This window comes from Temnothorax americanus, unplaced genomic scaffold, assembly GCF_048541705.1.
Source record: "Temnothorax americanus isolate GAGA-0224 unplaced genomic scaffold, ASM4854170v1 Scaffold65, whole genome shotgun sequence".
NCBI lineage: Eukaryota > Metazoa > Arthropoda > Insecta > Hymenoptera > Formicidae > Temnothorax > Temnothorax americanus.
Genome location: NW_027509787.1, coordinates 192,265 through 212,500, shown reverse-complemented (window position 1 = coordinate 212,500; position 20,236 = coordinate 192,265). Strand labels below are relative to the sequence as shown.

The window sequence follows — 20,236 nt, the reverse complement described above, 5'->3', positions numbered from 1 at the left end:
GTTACACGTTTTCCGTACCATATTGGTGAGTTTACTGATTCTAAGTATCAGAAACATAGACCAAATTGATCCATATCTGTATTAAATTGATGTTGAGGTATTAAAAAAGAAACCTTAGGAAACTCAGCAATCAGTCTAAAAAACGTGGAATACAGAGCCATGCGCAAAATGAATACTCTCTGCGAAGAAACTTAACGATCTTGTCGACACGACACACAACAATGATATGAAATATATTACAAGAAAAGGCATTTTGTAGGTCAAAACACCGGCGAGGATTATAAATAGTAAAATCGTTAAGTCTCTTCGCAGAGAGTATTCATTTTGCCCATGGCTCTGTATTCCACGTTTTTTAGATTAATTGGTGAGTTTCCTAAGGTTTCTTGTTTAATATTTTAACATTAATTTAAAAAATTTATAGATATGGATTACTATTACTACGTTTACGCGAGCGTTACTTCTGTAGTAATTACGATAATTCCTTCGCGTAAACGGGATTTTGTAGTAACTTGCAATAATTTACTCCGCGTAAACGAGTGATATATCGTAAGTTACTACAGAAGTAACGCTCGCATAAACGTAGTATATGTTTCTGATACTTAGAATCAGTAAACTCGCCAATATGGTACGGAAAACGTGTAACAAACTTTTGTTACTACCGCTGAAGATGGCTCAAAGCTGAGCTGAAACGTACGGATCGATGTATCAAAACTATTAATAAATCAGTATTTCTGATATTACGGTGATCTGCGTTTGACCCTGATAGGCTTGACTTCTCCTATTTTTTGTAAGTAATTATTTTGCTAATTTTATTCAAAGTTCATTAAAGATAAAATATTAAATAAACGATGTTTATCAAAAAAATATAAAATCGTCAACTACAATGTAGACAGATGTTTTGTATAAATATTTCAGATTTTTTAAAATACTTTAAGGTAGGGAAAATAGCGTTGAACATGACAAACCCACGTATGCACTAAGAAAGTACCGAAAAAACCGGAGGGTTAATAAAAGCATTCTTTCATCTATTTTATAATTTATACGTTTTTAAAGCGTGTGAAAATTTATGTTTTATTACTCTACATATATGCGTCTCCGTGTAATATACAGATATCTATAACATACGCTGTTGTACCCGCGTCGATCTAGAGATCTAGAGCTGGTAATTTGCTTCGAAGGTTTCGATATTCGAAGTTTCAAAGTTGTCAAAAATAACAACCTTAAGGTGCTTTTAGATGGGGGCGTCAAGTGTTGTACGTCAAGCGTCAATATTCTTGCGTAGATGTCTAAAAGATGACTAAAAAATTATTTATGTCCCACTAAATGTCGTCTTAACATCTGAAACTTATAAGACGACTAAATGACATCTGTTATTAAACATCTTCTAGCCATCTTTTAAAATTGTATTGTGGACATGTTTTCGTTCTGTATATTATGCATAAATTTAGTTTATAAATAAAAAGTGGTAATTTTTTACAATAGGGCCCTTTCCAAATTTTGATATTTTCTTTTGCGGCTCTCTTGGTAAAAACCTTTGTTGTGACTCCGACAGTGATAATCAATCGGGGGAGCCCGAAAAATATGCACCCTATTTTTTTACTTATTCTTACTTTATTTTTGGTAATTATGTAGTATAGGGGACCACCCTCCGATGACCTTGACTTTGACATATGTTGTCAAGGTCACTCTTTTGAGTGACCTTCAGAAAATTTTAGCCCTCGATCATTGTTTGTTAAAAAGTTATTAACAAAAAAAGTTTGGAAAATATAGCAGTTATTTTGAGTATTGGAAGACATAAATGACTAATATACCGGGTGTCTCAGACCACCCGTATCACCCGATTTATTCGTAAACGCAACATTTTAGAGAAAAATGTTCCAGATCAAAGTTGTATGGTTTCAAGGGGTACACAAGATGGTGTGATTGATTATCACTGTCGGAGTCACAACAAAGGTTTTTACCAAAAGAGAGCCGCAAGAAAATATCAAAATTCGGAAAGGCCCCTATTGTAAAGAATTACTTAATGAGTATTCTACCGAGAGTTAGAATCGGGTCAGAGTTGGGTTAGAATCAGGTTGGTTTATTTATTTCTACCGGATCAGAGTTACACAAGGGTTGCGGCAAGGTTGAACGTAATCAACTTTTTTTTTGTTTCTCGTAGGAAGAGGAAAAATGCCTCGCGCACTTTACCAGGGGCCGGTTACTCGGGATATGTGGGGCTTGCACCCACTAAAACTCCTCTTTTAAAACACCGCACAACGGACTACAGTTGCGACACGCGGAACACACGGGGCATTTCTTCACGTGGAACAACCGTCCTCACGCTAGAGGCGACATTAAAAACGTAAACCAACACAAAGGACCAAACGATAAGTCAGATGAAGAGTGTTTATCCCACGGAGGAACCCATCCCTAGTCGAGTGGTGTAAACCACCTGACCGCCTCGGATGCCCCCCATGATAGTAGTCGCGGGCAACCATATCATCGAGGGGCATCCTCATTGGCTGCGGAAGGCGTTCCTCCAGGGAGTCCCACTCCCACACATAGATGCACGCGGCCACCGGACACGCACAAACCTCGCGAACAGAGACTTCCTATCCGGATAGGGAGTCCCACTAGAAACAAGACGCAGGTCCATCCTAAGATAGATCCGTTAACATTGAGGGAAAAACCAAAAAACCTACCACCATATACCGGATCCGGATATCCCCCGGATCCAAGAGAAGGAAGCTGCGCCCCTCCCCTAGACCCATCCCACCACCCAATGAAGGGTTCAGGGGAAAGACGCATAGTAATTGGGCCGAGCGCCCGACGCAAGACCGCCGAAAAATTCCCCCAGGTGCGGCCAAGCACGGTTCGCCGCCACAAATAAGCTACCAGTGACCACTGCGTAGCAGTGGGACCGGAGCCCAAAACAGCAGCGAGCGGCAAGCCGCGGCTGACCAACCCCAAAAGGACCCCTTAGCCAACAGCGACGAACAACCCTGAAGAAACCGGGGAAAGAAACTTCCGTCATAAACCCAACAACGTCGAGTCCCCGGCAAATCCCGGAAGGCGACAAACGCCGACCGCCCCCGGGCAATCCACCCCCCCCTCAGGGATCCTGGGAGCGTCGCCAGAGATGACGCACCGGACCCAAGGGAAAGGGAAGCTCGCCACCGGCCGGCGCCTAACCGCTCCCCACCGAAACGCCGGTAAATCCAACCGCAACACCATCACCACCCATCCCAAAAACTACTTTTAGGTTAGGTAATTGTTCTATAACTTGCGCAAGCGCATTAGAAAAAACGTCAAGTAAGATATTTTTTTGACAACTTTTTGTTCAGTTAAACAGTCGACTTTTCATGTAGTCGGAAAAATGTATTTTAGACATTTTTTCGTTTAACCAAAAAGATGACTATAAAAAGATAATTTTTTGTCATCTTTTAGACATCTTTTTGTCATTTTTTAGTTTTACGTGCTGTCTAGGCAGCGTCGTCAAGATGCTGAATAAAATGGCTACTGACAAGAATTAGCGTCAAGACGCTGAAATCTGCACGTTTACACATCTGCGCAAGGGTGCTGCGCGCGTGTTTGACGCTTGACACTCGACGCTCGACGCTCCCGCTCCCATCTAAAAGCACCTTTAAGCCCCTTACACAATGCTAGGCAACAGGCAATAGGAACAGGGAATAGAAATCAGAAATCATGTATAAATGCAGAATAAACAGTGGAACGGACAATAGACACAGGGTTTCCGTTACGTTTAAAATTCTGTGCCTAATTGCTTGATGCCAACCAATCATAGTATTCAAATTTTTTAGGTTGTAATTAACGATTTTTTGGTTAATTCCTGTTCTTATTGCCTGTTGCCTGGCATTGTGCAAAGGTCTTTAGTTTCAAGATACGCAATCAAGCCCCTGCCCAGACAGCACAAAGATGTCTAAAAAATGATTAAAAGATGACAAATTTTCGGCTTAGATTTTTGGCTTTTTGTTAGAGCTTAAAGTCGACTGAAAGGTGACTAAAAGATGATTTACGTCTTACTAAATGTCATCTTATAGCTGTTGTGAGCGCACAACGAATTAGAGATTAAGTAATGCACTTGGCAACTCCGAGTTGCCTCCTATCGGAAATATAACCCTAGCGACGAAGATCGTTGCGCGAAGACCTGCACAAGTTTCGGGAATGACCAAATATGGTCATCCCGGACTTCACCTGCCCGTTAGACCTTTTATTGCGGTATCAAAAACGCTGACAACTAAGTCGGCAATACCGAGCGGTTAAAGCGCCTGCCTTTCCGACGAGCGGCGGGCAGTCGCTAGTTACCATCTTAGCGAAAATGTGAGTCCAATTAACGACTCATAAATTGCTTACTGAAACGCGAGTGTCGTAACTAAAATAAAGGGGAACTGTATCAAAGAGTAAATGGGAAATATGTAAGTCGGCGCCTTCTCCGGTGTCGTTGATAACCGCTACCGGGTGCTTCCTTCCTCTCGAGCGGGCTGCTACCGGGTGCTTCCGTCAGGGCGGATTTCACCACTTTCATTATTTTGCTCTTTTTTTTCAGGTGAATACTCGTGGCGGGAACACACGCGACGGGGACGTTCTCCGATTGCCGAGATCCCACCGCTGCCACAAATTGTTGTGCCGGTACCGGGAGTTGTTCTCAGGGTCGGCACAGGATTCGGGAATCTCGGGTCGGAGAAGAAACACTCGTCACGATGTATAACATTAACAGCCAATAAATCAATTCAAGGAACAACGCGAGGAATTACGTAAAAAACGCAGGAAATTTTTTAATAACAAAGAAAGAAAGGCGTTAGAACAAAGATGCGACGATTTTTGCAATGTACTTTATTTGGAAAACAATAAGTTAACACACACTACGGCGGTGAAACAGGAGATCACGACGCGAGCTGATAGCGCGCTGGCGAACGTCCGCTTACCCGAGAAGAATAAAAAAAAAGTAAATAAAAAATCTGACGTTTCAAGAGAAATAAAATTACGCATTGTTATAAATTTTCTCATTCTCTATCAGCACCTCACAATAGGAGCGTCGGCGTCGTCTGTACCACCGTACAAAGTGACCCAATTTATCAACGAGCCAGGTATCTATTTCGAGAGAATCGGACACCTGCAGCAAACAAAAGCAACGTGGAAATTAGCGATACGCATAGACGTAACCGCATTAAAAATCAGACACCAACAGTTCCAAAGATACCTAGAGAATATTGAGGAACTTTGCAATTATGCCACTGGAAACGTCAAAAATAAATGTCAGATTGCTCTCCGGACCAATAAGAGAGAAAACGATAAAACGACACGCGCCCTAGAACACTTACAAAAAATTTACAAGTCACCCGTAATTAAGCGAGGGTCAATCAATGCCATTGGAGAGATAAGTAAAACTCTATTTGGTACCATGGATGCAGAAGACGCAAAACAATCAACGAGCAATTACAAATACTTAATAATCAGCAAGAGACGCTACAGCACGCAGCGAAGAACCAGCTGAAGATCATCAACTACTCCACATTAGGACATATGAAAAAATTGGAACAGACGCTATCCCACAACGAAAATTTACTGGCAAACGTCACCAGAAAACTACACGACCAATTCATACACCGAGAGGAAATAGACGAACAAATAATACTGATAACCGCTATCCTAGCTGACCTCACGACAGACATAAACGATATTACAGACTATTTTATATGCACAAAATGACATTCTACTTACACGCGTACTTCCATTAGAGAATATAATCGTAGAATTAAAGGAGGCAACCTCACACTTAATCAGAGGATTAAACTTTCCATTTAAAATCCAGACCGAAAACTGGAATACGATCCAAAGATACGTAAGCGTAAGCGCGTATTACGACAATTCGAACGTATACACTATTCTCGCGTTCCCTATAATAGCATATCCGGTATACGAACTAATAAAAATTACACGGCCTGTACCAATACACAACGACCATAATGTGTTTACCCTACTAGAACCTTCACACACACTATTAGGAATAAACCGAGAGAATCATAATTATATAATGTTAAAAGAAAGCGATTTCAATAAAATGTACGCGAGAAACTACTAAATTTATATGCGACCAATATTTTCCCGTGTAATTTTTAACTGCAAATGCACTAAGCGAGGTGCAACTTTTTGTAAAAGCGCCTAGGTAAAAAACTGTAGACAACGTCACGTCATTTCTAATGTAACATTCTGGATAACATTAGCCGAACCTCAAACATGGTTATATTCCACTCCAAAAATATCGGAAATTATAATACAATGTAACGAATTGCCAGAAAATAAAATTAAAATTGAAAAAAATCCGGAAAAATAACATTACGCGACAATTGTAAAATAACTACACCAGATATAATTTTAGAAACTAGAAACTGAATCTATACTAAATATGTACCTAAATCTGAATCAGTGGAAAAGTCACTGATTCCATCAGTGACATTTTGCATCGCTAATAAAACAGTGAAACAGGACCGAACGCGCTGCGCAATCAGCGAGAACGGCAAAGCTCACAGATTCGTCAGTGTTATATCGTTATTCACTTATTATTATAGTGGCTTCCAAGAGAACATGCTCGTGCGTGCGTCTTATACATGATAATATAATATCAGTGAAGAGAAGTGATATATGCATTATATCTTCGTTATTGATAAGTATACATTGGTGGTAAGTAAAAGTTTTTGCATTATTAAATACAAAATCGATATTCGCGCGCCAATTCCCTAACAGCACATGGCAAGGTTAGGTTAAGTGCCGGCGTACATATACACATAATTTACGTATACTTTTTTAGATATGATTTAATGTAAATACATGTTTGGAATAAATTTGAGCAGGATCGACGCGATTTGCAGCACGCGTTGCCCCATACGGATCCTGCGTGCTTAACGTTCGACCGACGCAAAACAGATATCCTTGGTTTCCTCCTCGAATTTGATGGATTTCTGGTTCTGGTCTTTCAAGTTCTCGTCTGAGTGCAAGCGAATCTAGCCGTGGGCAATCTGGAGGTACCACTTTGACGTCAATCGGCGGCTTCGGTTCCTCGTTCTCCGTTGTCAACGCAGCAACGTCCTGCTTGCTCTGCTTCTCCTTGTCGAAAGTCTTCCGTCTAGAAAAAGTCGGCAGACTACTGGGTGGCTTCTTCATGATGGTCCTCTCGTTCGTGAGGTCTATCACATCCTAGGAATCGAGCACGTCCGACCAGAAGGAATTAATAGAGTAGTTACGAACACGTGAGTACACCTCGATGAAAAGTTGTCGCGTGCCAGGCCAGTTTGAATAAATTATGTATTTAGTGTAAATACATGTAAATACATGTTTGGATACAGTTTTTTATGATGTATTTATAGTATTATATTTTGCAAAAAATGCGGTAATATGCGGTTATTTTAATAACATATTTTTGGCATTTTATAAAATTTACTAGAATTTTGAAACAGCAATTTTTACAGCACTTTGTGTACTGCATAATAACATATATTTTTAGAGAACGCATTTTGGCGAAATTATATCTGATTTTTATTATTTTATATACTATTATTACTCATGTACTTAATATGTGTAAGTTGTCTAGCTGGATATACATTTCAATTTGTTTCAGATAATCTTCAATTATTAAAATTTTGTGGATATGGGTGAAATTACGAAATGGTGAGGTAGCAGAGAAAATATTGGATTTTATACAAAACAATATAGTTGCTAATGCTTTTTTGGGCGAGCATTCTGAATGAGTGAGCCAACATTTTTTTTCATGCAGAGGGCTTTTGTAATTCTTGTTATAGTTGTAATTATATTCCTGATTTTTAATATCATATTGATTAACAAACACTGATGACTGTCGAAACTCATAGAAATTATCTGTACAGTTGAGGCTCAGAGATGGTCACTGAAAGATCGTAAATAATAGCTGCGGTCCACTTGACGCTTCAGATGCTTTAAAGCGTTCTTCTTCTTCTCCTTCTTTCTTTATTAAAAACAAGGAGAAGATGAATGCTACGAAGCATTTGTAGCGTTTTAAGCATTTGTAGCGTATCTCGTAACATGGAATATGTGATCTCTCAGTGGTTATTTGTAAATTCTAACATTTCAGATGAGTCGTAACAGTTTTGGATCACATATCGATATCGATCTGAAGTTGTTGCAGCGTTTTGCGAAAAGTGATATGGATCGTCTGAATTGTTATGTATGCCACCATAATGTTCCCAATGGATTGAATGGTTTAGTTCGGCATTTACAATTTTATCATGGACTTACAATTCACCGGGGAATGAGAAAAAATGGTTTTGAATGTGGCCAAGATGGATGTCGTCGAACGCGTTTATGTATTTCTATACATTGAGAAGGCACATACGTCGGTGTCATAGATACAGATGTGATGATAATTTAGAGCCTGAATTAATTCCTAACGACGAATCAACTCCTGACGACGAATCAATTCCTGACAATAACGATAAATTTCATGCACATGACGCTGCAGTGGAAGAAGTGGTCAACAAAAATCTAAACTTTGATTTATATGCTTCGATTGTCAGATTAATTGCAAGACTTCAATCCAAGGGAACTATGAGTACCACTATTTTGAATAACGTTTTAGATGAATTAGAGGAAATGGTCTTGAGTTTAGCTAGTTCCTTGAAAACAAAAGTTGTCAATTATTTTCAAGCAAGAAATGCTACTGAAGACCCTGAAATTGTTGAACTACTTTCTAATTTTGATTTTGAAAATTCTTTCGATAATTTCCTTACACTTCGGAGAATCAAATAAAGGCATTAAAGAGTAGCTGTGGTTATATCGAGCCCGTAGAGATTCCTCTTGGTTACCGCATGGAAAATTCATTGGATAGTGAAACTGGAACTTATATACCTAAATTTGTACTTAAAACTTGTCAATATGTGCCAATAATAGATACTTTAAAGTTGGTAATGTCAAACGCAGAAGTCAAACAAACTATACTCTCTGAACAGCCATCAGCGAATGATATTCTAGCTATGTTGTGGATGGAGATCATTTTAAAAATCACCCCCTTTTCCAGATACATAGGCATGCCTTACAGATACAGCTTTATTATGACGAGTTGGAAATTGTTAACCCTTTTGGATCTGAAACAGGAATCTACAAATTGGGCGCTTTCTATTATACAATTCAAAATATTCCGGCTCATATAAATTCTGATTTAGGAAGTATACACGTTCTCCTGTTATGTTCTGATGCAGATGTCAAAAAGTATGGGTTTGGTCAAATATTGTCCTCCTTTTTGAGTAATTTATATAAGTTAGAAAGCGATGACGGAGTTAAAATTATGCTTCATGATGAGGAATTTAATTTACATGCGACAATAACTGCTTTTTGTGGAGACATTTTAGCTGTGCATGAGGTATTTAATATGCTTGGACCTAAGGCGAACAAGTTCTGCCGAATGTGCTTATACTCTAGAGAAGACCTGCATGCTGGAAGAACAAGATTAGGCAATGAAAGGACTAAAGAGGTATTCAATGAGCATCTGGAGTATTTACGCAGGCATAATTTTTCTGCTCCATTTATGGCAGCAACTGGTTTGAAAGATGACTGTTGCCTTAACAAGTCACGATATTTTTATACCTCTAGGAATAAAATTTTTGATGTGATGCATGATATTCTGTGCGGAAAAGGCCCTATGATATTAAAACTTGTACTTCATCACTACATTTGTATTACAAGAAAATTTACTGTTGATTATTTTAATAGCAAAATTGCATCATTCCAATATGGCTTTGTGGAAAACAAGAACAAACCATCCGCAAATTTTTCTATAAATATGCTCCAAAAAAATGATCATTTACTAAGCCAAAAGGCAATGCAGATGTGGGTACTGTTAAGAGCTTTTCCATTCATGATTGCAGAAAAAATTGACAGAGGAGATGAACACATAAATCTAATATTACTATTACTAAGAATTATGGAAATAGTGCTGGCCCCAAGAGTAACAAGATTTTTGATGCCATATCTGCGAGCCCTGACAAAAGATTTTATGAATACATTTCGGAAACTCTTTCCCAATATCAATTGCATTAACAAGTTCCATCATCTTATCCATTACGCAGATTGTATACTTTGGGCAGGCCCTCTACAATGCTATTTTTGCATGCGTTTTGAAGTAAAACACGCTGAAATTAAATTGCGAGCTTAAAATGTTTACAATTTCAAAAATCCTCCAAAGACTCTAATCAGAGTATGTCAATGTGTTCAGAGTTCAAAATGGGGAGCAGGTGATGTCAAACTCAAGAGAGTGCATACACTGAGTGGTAAAACTTGTCATGTGCAGGAAACTCAAAGCAGACAATTTCTTTTGGAATTAGGCTATGTGGATACAGACAACGTATTTCGATCCAAGAGTATTAAAGTTAATGGAGTAGAATTCAGACCTAGTCTGTTTGTTTGTCTTAAGGCTGCAGTAAAACGAAGAGAAAATCTCCCTATATTTGGAAAAATCGTAGAAATAGTTCTCTTAAGAGAAAATAAGGTGTATTTTCTAATTTTTCGCTGTGAGACTACAATTTTTTATCCTCATTTTAATGCATTTTGAACAGAATAATAAATTTCTTTCGCCAGTATATAAAATAACAATTAAAGTAATTTAAATCGACCTGACTGGCAATATATATAACGTCTTTCCGATATGAACATTGAAAAACTGTGAGCCAACTTGGTTTGTCGGATTCACACAGCATTGTTTTCAGATCGATATCGAGACATCATTAATTTTGACCATGGTTTTGGTCAGTTGATGTAATTTCTAAATTAAAAATAGTTTTTAATTTTATTGCGAAAAATATACGGGAGGTTCCAGGTTCAAACCCTGGCTGGGGTAATATTTTTCGCAATAAAATTAAAAACTATTTAATTTAGAAATTACATCAATTGACCAAAACCATGGTCAAAATTAATGATGTCTCGATATCAATCTGAAAAAAGTGCTGTGTGAATCCGACAAACCAAGTTGGCTCACAGTTTTTCAATGTTCATATCGGAAAGACGTTATATATATTGCCAGTCAGGTCAATTTAAATTACTTTAATTGTTAATGCATTTTGCATTGAAGTTGGAGATACAGATCATGCTTTACATTTTGTCTCAGTTTCTTCACTTGCCCACTTTAAATCATTTAGTCCATGGACAGAGCCAACCTCTAATGGTCTTTACATCGGTCCTCGCCACATTATTTTGTAAAAGTGAGTATATCTCTCAAGTGGTTGGTTGTGGAATTGCTTTGTTTTCATTGTGTGTATTTTTTGCAATCGCAGAAAAGTGTAACTATTCACTTTATTTGTTTACATGTGTAATATTTTTTTTGTGAAATTAACTTTATTAAAATATCAAATACTTTTACTTCGCCAGTGAGTAGTGAAATTACAAAAATCCTTTGTTGCGACCAAACTGGCTAATATTTATTTAACAAGCACAACGCGTTTCAACCGAGATTACGGTTTTTCTCAAGTGCGTACAATAAATTAAGGCTTGCAAAACACTTCATTATACACAATGTGGCAGCAATGGGTCTACGAACTAAAATACAAAAAAAAAAGTAAAATAATAAATTAACAAACTAAAATGTGTGACGTGACAAATGTCACGTCCCTCACCCGAGATGGGAGCTCGGCCGAGGGAGGCGTCAGGGATGGTGCCTCCGTCCGAGGCGGGCGGAGAGCAAACATTTAGATTAGGATTAAGATCTCTTGCGAGCGTTACAGGTCGAGGGAGTGCGGAGCAGATGGCCAGGGTCACGGAATTGTAACGGCGTATACCGCATTGAGGGACTTACGGCTGGACAACCAGGGGCTTCCGAGGGCGGACGGTCGACGGGCGGGTCACGCTGGAGCCCACAGCCGGAAAATCAGCTGGCCTGTCAAGGCGTCACCAGCGGCAAGAGCACTGCAGCCCGAGTACGGAGGACCCGAAGAGGGAGACGCCCCGACGAAAGTTCCCGTCAAGGAACGGGGCCGTCTCCGGTGTACCGCCCCCGGTCGACGAGCCAAGGTCCGGCCAGCCTGGCCGTCGAGAAACCGGACGATGAGTCGCGGCCTGGACAGCCGGTTTTACGTAGGCGGACTTTAAACCTTCCGCCGGCGGATGGGAGCGGTGACAAGGGGCGCCCTAGTGCGGCGCGGTGGTCGCCTGGAGAGATCGCTGGCAGGCCAGGGCGCAGCACCGACCAGGCTAGGAAAACCGGCGCGCGCGGGCGCGCGCGGGCCCAGCGTGGTCCCGCCCATGATGTAAAAAGAAAGGTGTTTCATTCCCGAGATGCGCAGTGGTCTAAAATAATGGCTGCCTTCTGACCAATCAAAAAGCCTCCCCAAATGTAAAAAGCAACATGGCTACTTCCGTGATATGTAAGAGGTTAGATTGTTAGCCGCCGCATGAGCGGATTCTCGCTTAGATCCAACCGGCGATCCAACGACTCCGAGAACGTGACGAAGGCGTTGTCGCGCAGTATCAGATGCCTCAAATTCGGCAAGCCGGCCAGAGAACCGTCCTCCACAAACCGTCCTCCACCAATAGTTCGCAATTGGTTGTCGTTGAGATACCCAGAGTGTGCCCAACTTTTGAAACGCGCCTGGCTCCACCGTGCCTTCGGCCACAAGGGGAAGTGATCCGCGTAGTTTCTTGGGCCCAACGAATCTACGGCTACTACGATAAGAGGTTTGTCTTGACCATCTTGAAATGTGCCAAGTTATTATTAATAAGCTACATACTATATTTTGTTTACAGAAACTAGATTGTTAGCCGCCGCATGTGCCTTCAGCCTTCCTTTCTGTCTATGCTAAATGATAATGAGTTACGGGCTTTACTGGATGAAGCTATAACATACAAATGTCCGAAAGATCGGGAAGGAAAGTCTAATCTTTTTAAAGTACGTACGGGCTTTGAAATATTATGTATTGAATATAAAAATGCTATTGTGTTAAGATGTATAGATTGATATGTGTGCTTTATAGGAACTTTTGCAAGAGGCAGAAGCGGACAAGACTGAGGAAGGCCGTAGAGTGATATCTAATTCACGCTGTCTTCCGGGTTCAAATTGCAGGAGGCATAAACGGGAGTCTAAAACTTAGAGCGGTCTACATAGTCCGATCTTATATTTAATATTATCATAGGTTTATATTAATAAGGCATTGCAACGGCCATTGTATCAATAACAGCATTTTATAACGTAACTAATGGTTCAATGAAGAAAATTTGTTTTCGAAAAAGAAATTCTTATTTCGTCGGCTGCGTTCCGACATCCGACTACGGCTGCGGTCCACTTGATGCTACAAATGCTTCGAAGCATTCCTCTTCTCTTTTCTTTCAATGAAGAAAGAAGGAGAAGAAGAACGCTCCAAAGCATTTGTAGCGTCAAGTGGACCGCAGCCTACGACATACGACTGATTGTAGAACCGGCCTAATCAATCTAGGTTAATGATTTTATCATTTCAAATTATATCACGTATTTTTATTTACGTAGTCTTTTATTACTTTAAAAATTTTTAATTTTGTTTGTATTTTTTTTACATTTACAACTTTTCTTTACATTTTTTCCAATACTGCATTAGAATTTCGCGCTACATTTGGGGAGTGAATTTGATTGGCTGCTCCGTATTTGGCCGCCATTATGCGCAATGAAACACCTTTCTTTTTACATCATGGTCCCGCCGGACCGAGAGAACGCCACTGTCGTGCGAGCCGCCATCCCGGCAACATCCAGTTCTGCGAGCCGAGCGACAAGCTGCCGGAACAGGAAGAATTTGTAAGGCCACTGCTCGAAGTAAGATCGCGGTAATACCTAGGCCCTCCCGGGAGTCGCGTTGTGCCGCGGTAATGTATGAAATTAGCCGTAATTGAAGAATACCGAGTGCCATACCGCGGGAGGGCCCGCGCGACAAAGTGATCGCAAGTGCCCGTCTCGGGGATGCGAACGTACGGCCGCCGACAGTCAACGTGCTTGTGGTTTTGTTTCGTGTGATTTCGTTTCGCGTAATTTCGTTGAGGGTGATTTCGTTTCGTGTAATTTTGTTGCCTGTACTTTCGTTGCGGGCAATTTTGCCGCGTGGAATTTCATGATCGCCGTTGGCTTAACCGTGCCGTAGTTTTGAGAAGGGGTTCTCGCGCGTGAAAGGGTCTCTTAGTTATCGTTGCCGGTTAAGTTTGTGCCATTTGTAATTAGCTATCCGTGCGTTTTATCGGGATTAATGGCCCACGGTTGTGTCGAGTTTACGGGTGAGGCCGTTCGTGCGTCTCGAGGGGAGAGAAGATCCCCAGCGTTGTCGCGGTAGACCGTAAGGAAATTGCGTTAATTGTTTAATTGTTAGACGTAGACGTTTCGAGTATTTCGCGTTTGACCGGCCGGGTAGAATTCGCTGCAACTTATGTCGGGGAATACTCTTGTATGAATTCGATCGGGATTGCCGTGCAGTTCAGCGACGGAATGAGTATTGCGCTCATGGGGTGACACGTGGCGCGTACTCGAATTCTGCTGGTTCGCCGTGGAACACGTTATCCTCCACATTTTATCTGCCTTAACTGGAATATAATTTTATGTTCTTTGTTATTTGCGTGTGATGATTGCGCTACGCTCCCTCTCCTATTCCAACCGCGGTTAATCAAAGAAGCCCACGCCTGAGAATACTGCGATCTCGTGTATCGTGGTGCGAGGAATCGCACCTGGCGCCCAACATTACATCTTAAAAATACTCAGTCGAGCTATCATCAGGGTTTCGGAGAGGAATATCGCGAATTCTAAGGAGATCTAGTGAAGAAAGCGACGGCGCGCTCCTCCACAGCCGGCGAGACCGTGAGGACATCGTCGTCGTCGTCACAAATGACGTACGAAGAGTAAACTCAGGAATAAAATAGCAACGCTTACATGTTTTGTGTGTCAAAGGCGATAAAAGATATGCGAGTCATATTAACAAACGTGAAATTCGGTGGTGCGTTCACTATAGGTGACGACAGACGACTGAGTGAGAAACAAAGGCAGAGGTAACCAAAAGCGCTCATATTAAGTTTATTATTTTAGCATAAATGCCCGGAAAATTATCGGTGTCTTTTTGTAAATTAATAGTGTTATTGTTTTTCTTAATAAACACCAGCGAGAAACATTTTAAAAAGAGAGAGATAGCCGAAATGGTGTTTATTAAGAAAAACAATAACACTATTAATTTACAAAGGACACCGATAACCTTCTGCGCATTTATGACAAAATAATAAACTTAATGTGAGCGCTTTCGGTTACCTCTGCCTTTGTTTCTCACTCAGTCGTTTGTCGTCACCTATAGTGAACGCACCACCGAATTTCACGTTTGTTAATATAACTCGCATATCTTTTGTCGCCTTTGACACACAAAACATGTAAGCGTTGCTATTTTATTCCTGAGTTTACTCTTTGTACGTCATTTTAGTTTGTTAATTTATTATTTTACTTTTTTTTGTATTTTAGTTCGTAAACTCATTGCTGCCACATTGTGTGTAATGAAGTGTTTTGCAAGCGTTAATTTATTGTACGCACTTGAGAAAGACCGGAATCTCGGTTGAAACGCGTTGTGCTTGTTAAATAAATATTAGCCAGTTTGGTCGCAACAAAGAATTTTTGTAATTTAACTTTATTAATATAATGTTGTCTTCAGGTATATTTTATTCTATTATCTACAAGTTCTTCATTTTTATTTTCTTTTAAAATTACTGTTTATTATTTTATTTTGTCTAGCACAAACTATAACTAATCCTTATTTTCTCGGTGTTGGAAAAAAATCTTTATTTTTCATTGATGTTACAATGAATATTCTATTTTTTTCAGACCAATGTATCTCAATAGGGAAGCTCTCTTAGAGCTATCAGATCCAGATTTAAAAGAACTAGGAATTAAATTGGGGCCCAGGAAAATAATAATAAAATTTCTTTAGGAATTAAAATGGAAATCAACTGTAAGTTTGCATTGTATACTATGCGTAGTAAAATCTATAATTTAAATTACTGCAATTTAATTTCATATTTTATTAGAGAAATTAATATTTTATTTTTACATTCTGTTCTTTCTCAGGTAATACTGGAGAGCTTTCCTATTGATACTGTACATGAAGTGTGTTTGGTACTCGCGTGTAAATAGTTACTTGTAAATAGTTGTTAGTTGCGTCATTGTATTGTATTCGCGTTAGATTAGTTGCTTAGCATCTTTGTATATATTTGTCTCGTTTACGGTCGGTAACGAGGCTCACTTCGTATTAGCGACTCGCGCGCGGCGTTGGCGGATCGCGATCCATTCGATAGTCAATGTTCGCGCGACTCACCCGACTCGTGCTGCCCGCACGCGGGCGGCCACCCCAAGCACGAAGAAGAGGGGCTTCTTCCCGGTGTCTTCGCGAGGCGCAAGCACCGGCATAGTTGTATTTCGTACGCGAGAGAAGACAGTAAAATTTGGGGCCGTACTCGACGCCTCACGTCTCGGACCATCGTCGTCTCTCGCTTTTCGAGAAGAATTACATCGTATCGATAGAATCTTGCCACATAGTGATTTTGTGGACGGTATTCCGCGCCCGGGTGCACCCCGCGAAACGGCGCCGTGTGATTCGAATCGTGTGCATTAACGCTTGCTTGCTTGTCTTCCGCCTGCACGCACGATCACGTGATCCGCATGCGTCTTGCACGACCATCCTGCCTGGGCTGACTCTCCGCCACCACGAGAACCAGGAGGAAGGACGGAGGCTGTGCGAGGACATCACGGGCTACGATACGGTGAGTCGCTTCGCACCCCCCCTTTTTTGGCATTTCTAATCGTTTTCGTGAGGGCACGGGCCCTCTGGTCCTTCAACCGAGTTTGACCATTCGCGAATCCGGGGCGGATAAACACCCCCCCGAGCATTGGTCCTTCGAGCCGGATCTAGCTTCGCGTTCGTTACTTCCGCCAACCTTTCGCGCGATTCGCAATACTTCGCATTAATTCGTAATATTAGTCGGCCCTGTTGGGCATTCCGTTGTGCGATAATCGGCGCGTGCACGATCCCACCGCGTGATCGCTCTGGTCCGCGCGTGCATTCGGCACGCTGTGGCGAAGAAATACGCGTGAAGATTGTTCGCGCGTGCCATTATTCGACACGCTACCCCTGCACCCGCGTGCAATACAGATTAACGCGATAATTGACGCGTGCACGTTCGCACCGCGTGATCACTCTCGCTCCCCCGCGTGTATTCGGCGCGCGGTGAGGGGAAGTTCGCGCGGGGATTGTGCGCGTGCCGTAATTCCTCGCGATCGAGAAGACGCCGGCACACTCGGTGCCGTTCTCTCAAGTGAAATTCGCGCTCGCTGCACGCTTGGTGCAACATCATTTGACGGAATCATCAGCACGTTCGGACCGCGTGATATCTGTCGTCCGTACGTCGCTTTCAGCACGTCGCGACGGGAATATCCGCATATTCGTTGCGTGCGCTATTATTTCTCGATCCCGAGAGAACACCTTATTATTTTTTGCGCTCGAGAGTACGATTGCACACTCGGTGCCGTTCTCTTAATCATAGTTTGTGCAATAATAAGCGATCGAATATTCGCGATATTCCATTGCTTCAGCTTAACCGTCGAATTCGAGACGCCCGCCCCTCCCGACCTTGGCGACCGGTGCGGTGTTTTTCGATATTGTTGTTGGTCTCCGCGTTCGAAGCGAGACCTTTGAAAATATTTGGCACGTGCTCTGATCACGTGCACATACATTTGCTCGCAAATATTAGTTGTCATCTCCCGATCCTTCTCACTCCTGTAGGACAAAGCCTTCGAACCGTTGTTGATTTTCGTGTCTTCGCGCGCGTATAGATCATCCTCACCATGACGAAGGGGGCTCGTTCGCGGCTCGAGCTATGCATTCGCCGCATGAGGGAAATTCATCAATACTCGGTGCTCGCATCGGAAAACCCGACTCAGAAGGCGGAATTTATGGCGCGCTACCCGACGGTCGCGAAAGTGGTAGATGATTTCGAGGGAAATCACCTAAAGATTATCCAAGACGTCGGGGACGACGAGTTCGAGACGGAGGATAAGATTCGCGACGAGTTCGACCGATTGCGCTTCGCTGTCGTGGGGCGATACGAGAAATTGGCTCGAGCCGCACGGAAGGCCGATCCGCCGGCTCCATCGTCCGCGTCTCGCTCGGCCATTCGCCTGCCGAAGCTCGCGCTCCCTCAATTCAGCGGAGATCTCGCGCTGTGGCCGACCTTTATCGCGCTCTTCGACGCGGCGGTTCACAATAACCTCGACGTTACCGTCATCGAGAAGTTTCAGCATTTACTGACTTCGCTCTCTGGCGAGGCTCTCGGTGTCGTAAAACACCTGGCGTTGACAGTGGAAAATTATCCCATCGCGTATGACGCATTACAGGCGCGCTATTCGGACAAGCGCGAGTTAGCTAAGCAGTATTGGCGTGCAGTCGTACACGCTAAGCCTTTGGTCGGGGATACTCCCGCCTCTCTCCGTGCGTTATTGGACGGGTTCACCGAGAACACGCGCGCTCTTGGAATGTTAGGCTATCCGGTCAAGGCGTGGGATTTTATGCTGTATAATCACTTGCTGGAAAAACTCACCCCTACGTTACGGGAGAAGTTTGAAGCGAGCCACATGTCGGTGGACTCGCCGAGTTTCGATCAGCTGGTACAATACCTATCGAGTTACTGCTCGGTTCTCGCGTCAGTGGCGGGTCCTTCGGCGCAATCGGGCAAATCGAAGCCGTCGACTCCCGCGAAGAAGGGCGCAGCGACTACCTCGCTCGTCACCCGGAACGCCGCGTGCGTAAAATGCGGAGAGCAGCATTTATTAGCAAAATGCGCCGGTTTTCTTCAACTCTCGGCAAGGGAGAGGCACGACCTCGCGCGTGACAAGGGATTATGCTTGAACTGCCTGCGCTCGGGTCATAACCTCAAAACCTGCCCCAGCTCGTGGACCTGTCGGTCCTGTAAATCGAAACACCACTCGCTCCTGCACTTCGAGCAGGCTAACACGGTTTCTCCCGCAACCGTTCCCTCGATAGCTTCGGGCGCCAGCGAGTCCGCGCCCTCAACCATCGTCGAAAACAAGCCCATCGTTTCGATGGCCAGCGTTTCTAACAGTGTGGTGCTCCTTTCGACCGTGCGGGCCGAGGCCCTTGACGTTAGGGGCAACGCATTTCCAGTACGCATGTTGCTGGATAGCGCCAGCCAGGCAAACTTTATTACAGAAAGCTGCCTTCGAAGGGGCGGTTTCGCGCGGACTAGACATAGCGTCGCCGTTTTGGGCGTCAACGAGACGAAGGCTGCCACCACTCGGGGCCTCACTTCACTCGTGATTCGCGTAAAGAATCGGGATGATCTTCGTTTCCCGATCGAAGCCACGGTGCTCCCTCGCATAACTTCGCCGTTGCCTAACCATCGAGTTGACTCTAAGGATTGGAGTCACTTAACGGGACTGCCGCTCGCGGATCCGGAATATCATCTGCCGGGCTCTATCGATATATTGCTGGGCGCGGATTCCTTTGTATCCGTGCTACGTGACGGTCGCCGCACCGGGAGAGCCGGGGAACCGGACGCCTTCAATACCGCGTTCGGTTGGGTACTGATGGGCGCGGTCTCTCCGGCGTTACAAGTGCAGCCACTGCACACCTTTGCCACCACGCTCGAGTCAATTGATGCCGCGGTGGAGCAATTTTGGAGACTGGAGGACGTGCCGGAACACCCTCCTCGATCCGAGGAGGATCAACGATGTATAGAGTTCTTTGAAAGAACTACTTACCGTGACCATTCGGGTCGTTTTGTCGTTTCGTACCCGTTCGCGTCGGGCCTTCCCACGTTCGTGGATTCGCGGCCGATAGCCGTAAATAGATTGCGCGCACTCGAGCGCCGTTTCAAGTCAAATCCGGACGTTCGACAGAGCTATAACGCCTTTATGCAGGATTATCTGGATAGCGGTCATATGACCATCGCGAGTGAGGCCGCTCCTCCGGACGGCCGGGTTTACTATTTGCCGCACCACGGGGTGCACAAACTTGACAGTACGACCACCAAGCTTCGCGTCGTCTTCGATGCCTCAGCGAAAGGCCCGAACGGGTTATCTCTCAACGATACGATTCTAAGCGGACCGAAGCTACAGCCCGACATAGTCGCGGTTCTCCTCCTCTTTCGCGCGAAACCCGTGGCTCTCACCGCCGACGTAAAACAAATGTTTCGGCAGATCTGGATCACGCCGGAGCATCGC

General features: G+C 43.1%; 1 protein-coding gene and 2 long non-coding RNA genes across 7 annotated transcripts in view; 2 read left to right on the top strand and 1 right to left on the bottom strand.

Moving 5' to 3' along the window:
- Positions 1-20,236, bottom strand: part of Trp (transient receptor potential) — a 207,921-nt gene that overhangs the window by 42,027 nt on the left and 145,658 nt on the right. The window lies entirely within an intron of this gene.
- Positions 6,430-10,856, top strand: LOC143905642 (uncharacterized). 2 transcript variants are annotated; one of them, XR_013259274.1, is made up of 3 exons: positions 6,430-6,684; positions 6,855-7,250; positions 7,619-10,856. It is a non-coding gene; the product is annotated as an uncharacterized LOC143905642 (long non-coding RNA). The 2 variants fall into 2 exon arrangements; XR_013259273.1 differs by having other exon boundaries at positions 6,430-7,250; positions 7,619-7,748; positions 8,108-10,856.
- LOC143905641 (uncharacterized) lies at positions 10,966-16,111 on the top strand. 4 transcript variants are annotated; one of them, XR_013259271.1, is made up of 6 exons: positions 10,966-12,693; positions 12,763-12,904; positions 12,990-13,780; positions 14,640-14,856; positions 15,827-15,953; positions 16,070-16,111. It is a non-coding gene; the product is annotated as an uncharacterized LOC143905641 (long non-coding RNA). The 4 variants fall into 4 exon arrangements; XR_013259270.1 differs by having other exon boundaries at positions 11,030-12,693; positions 14,643-14,856; positions 16,070-16,104; XR_013259269.1 differs by having other exon boundaries at positions 11,683-12,693; positions 14,643-14,856.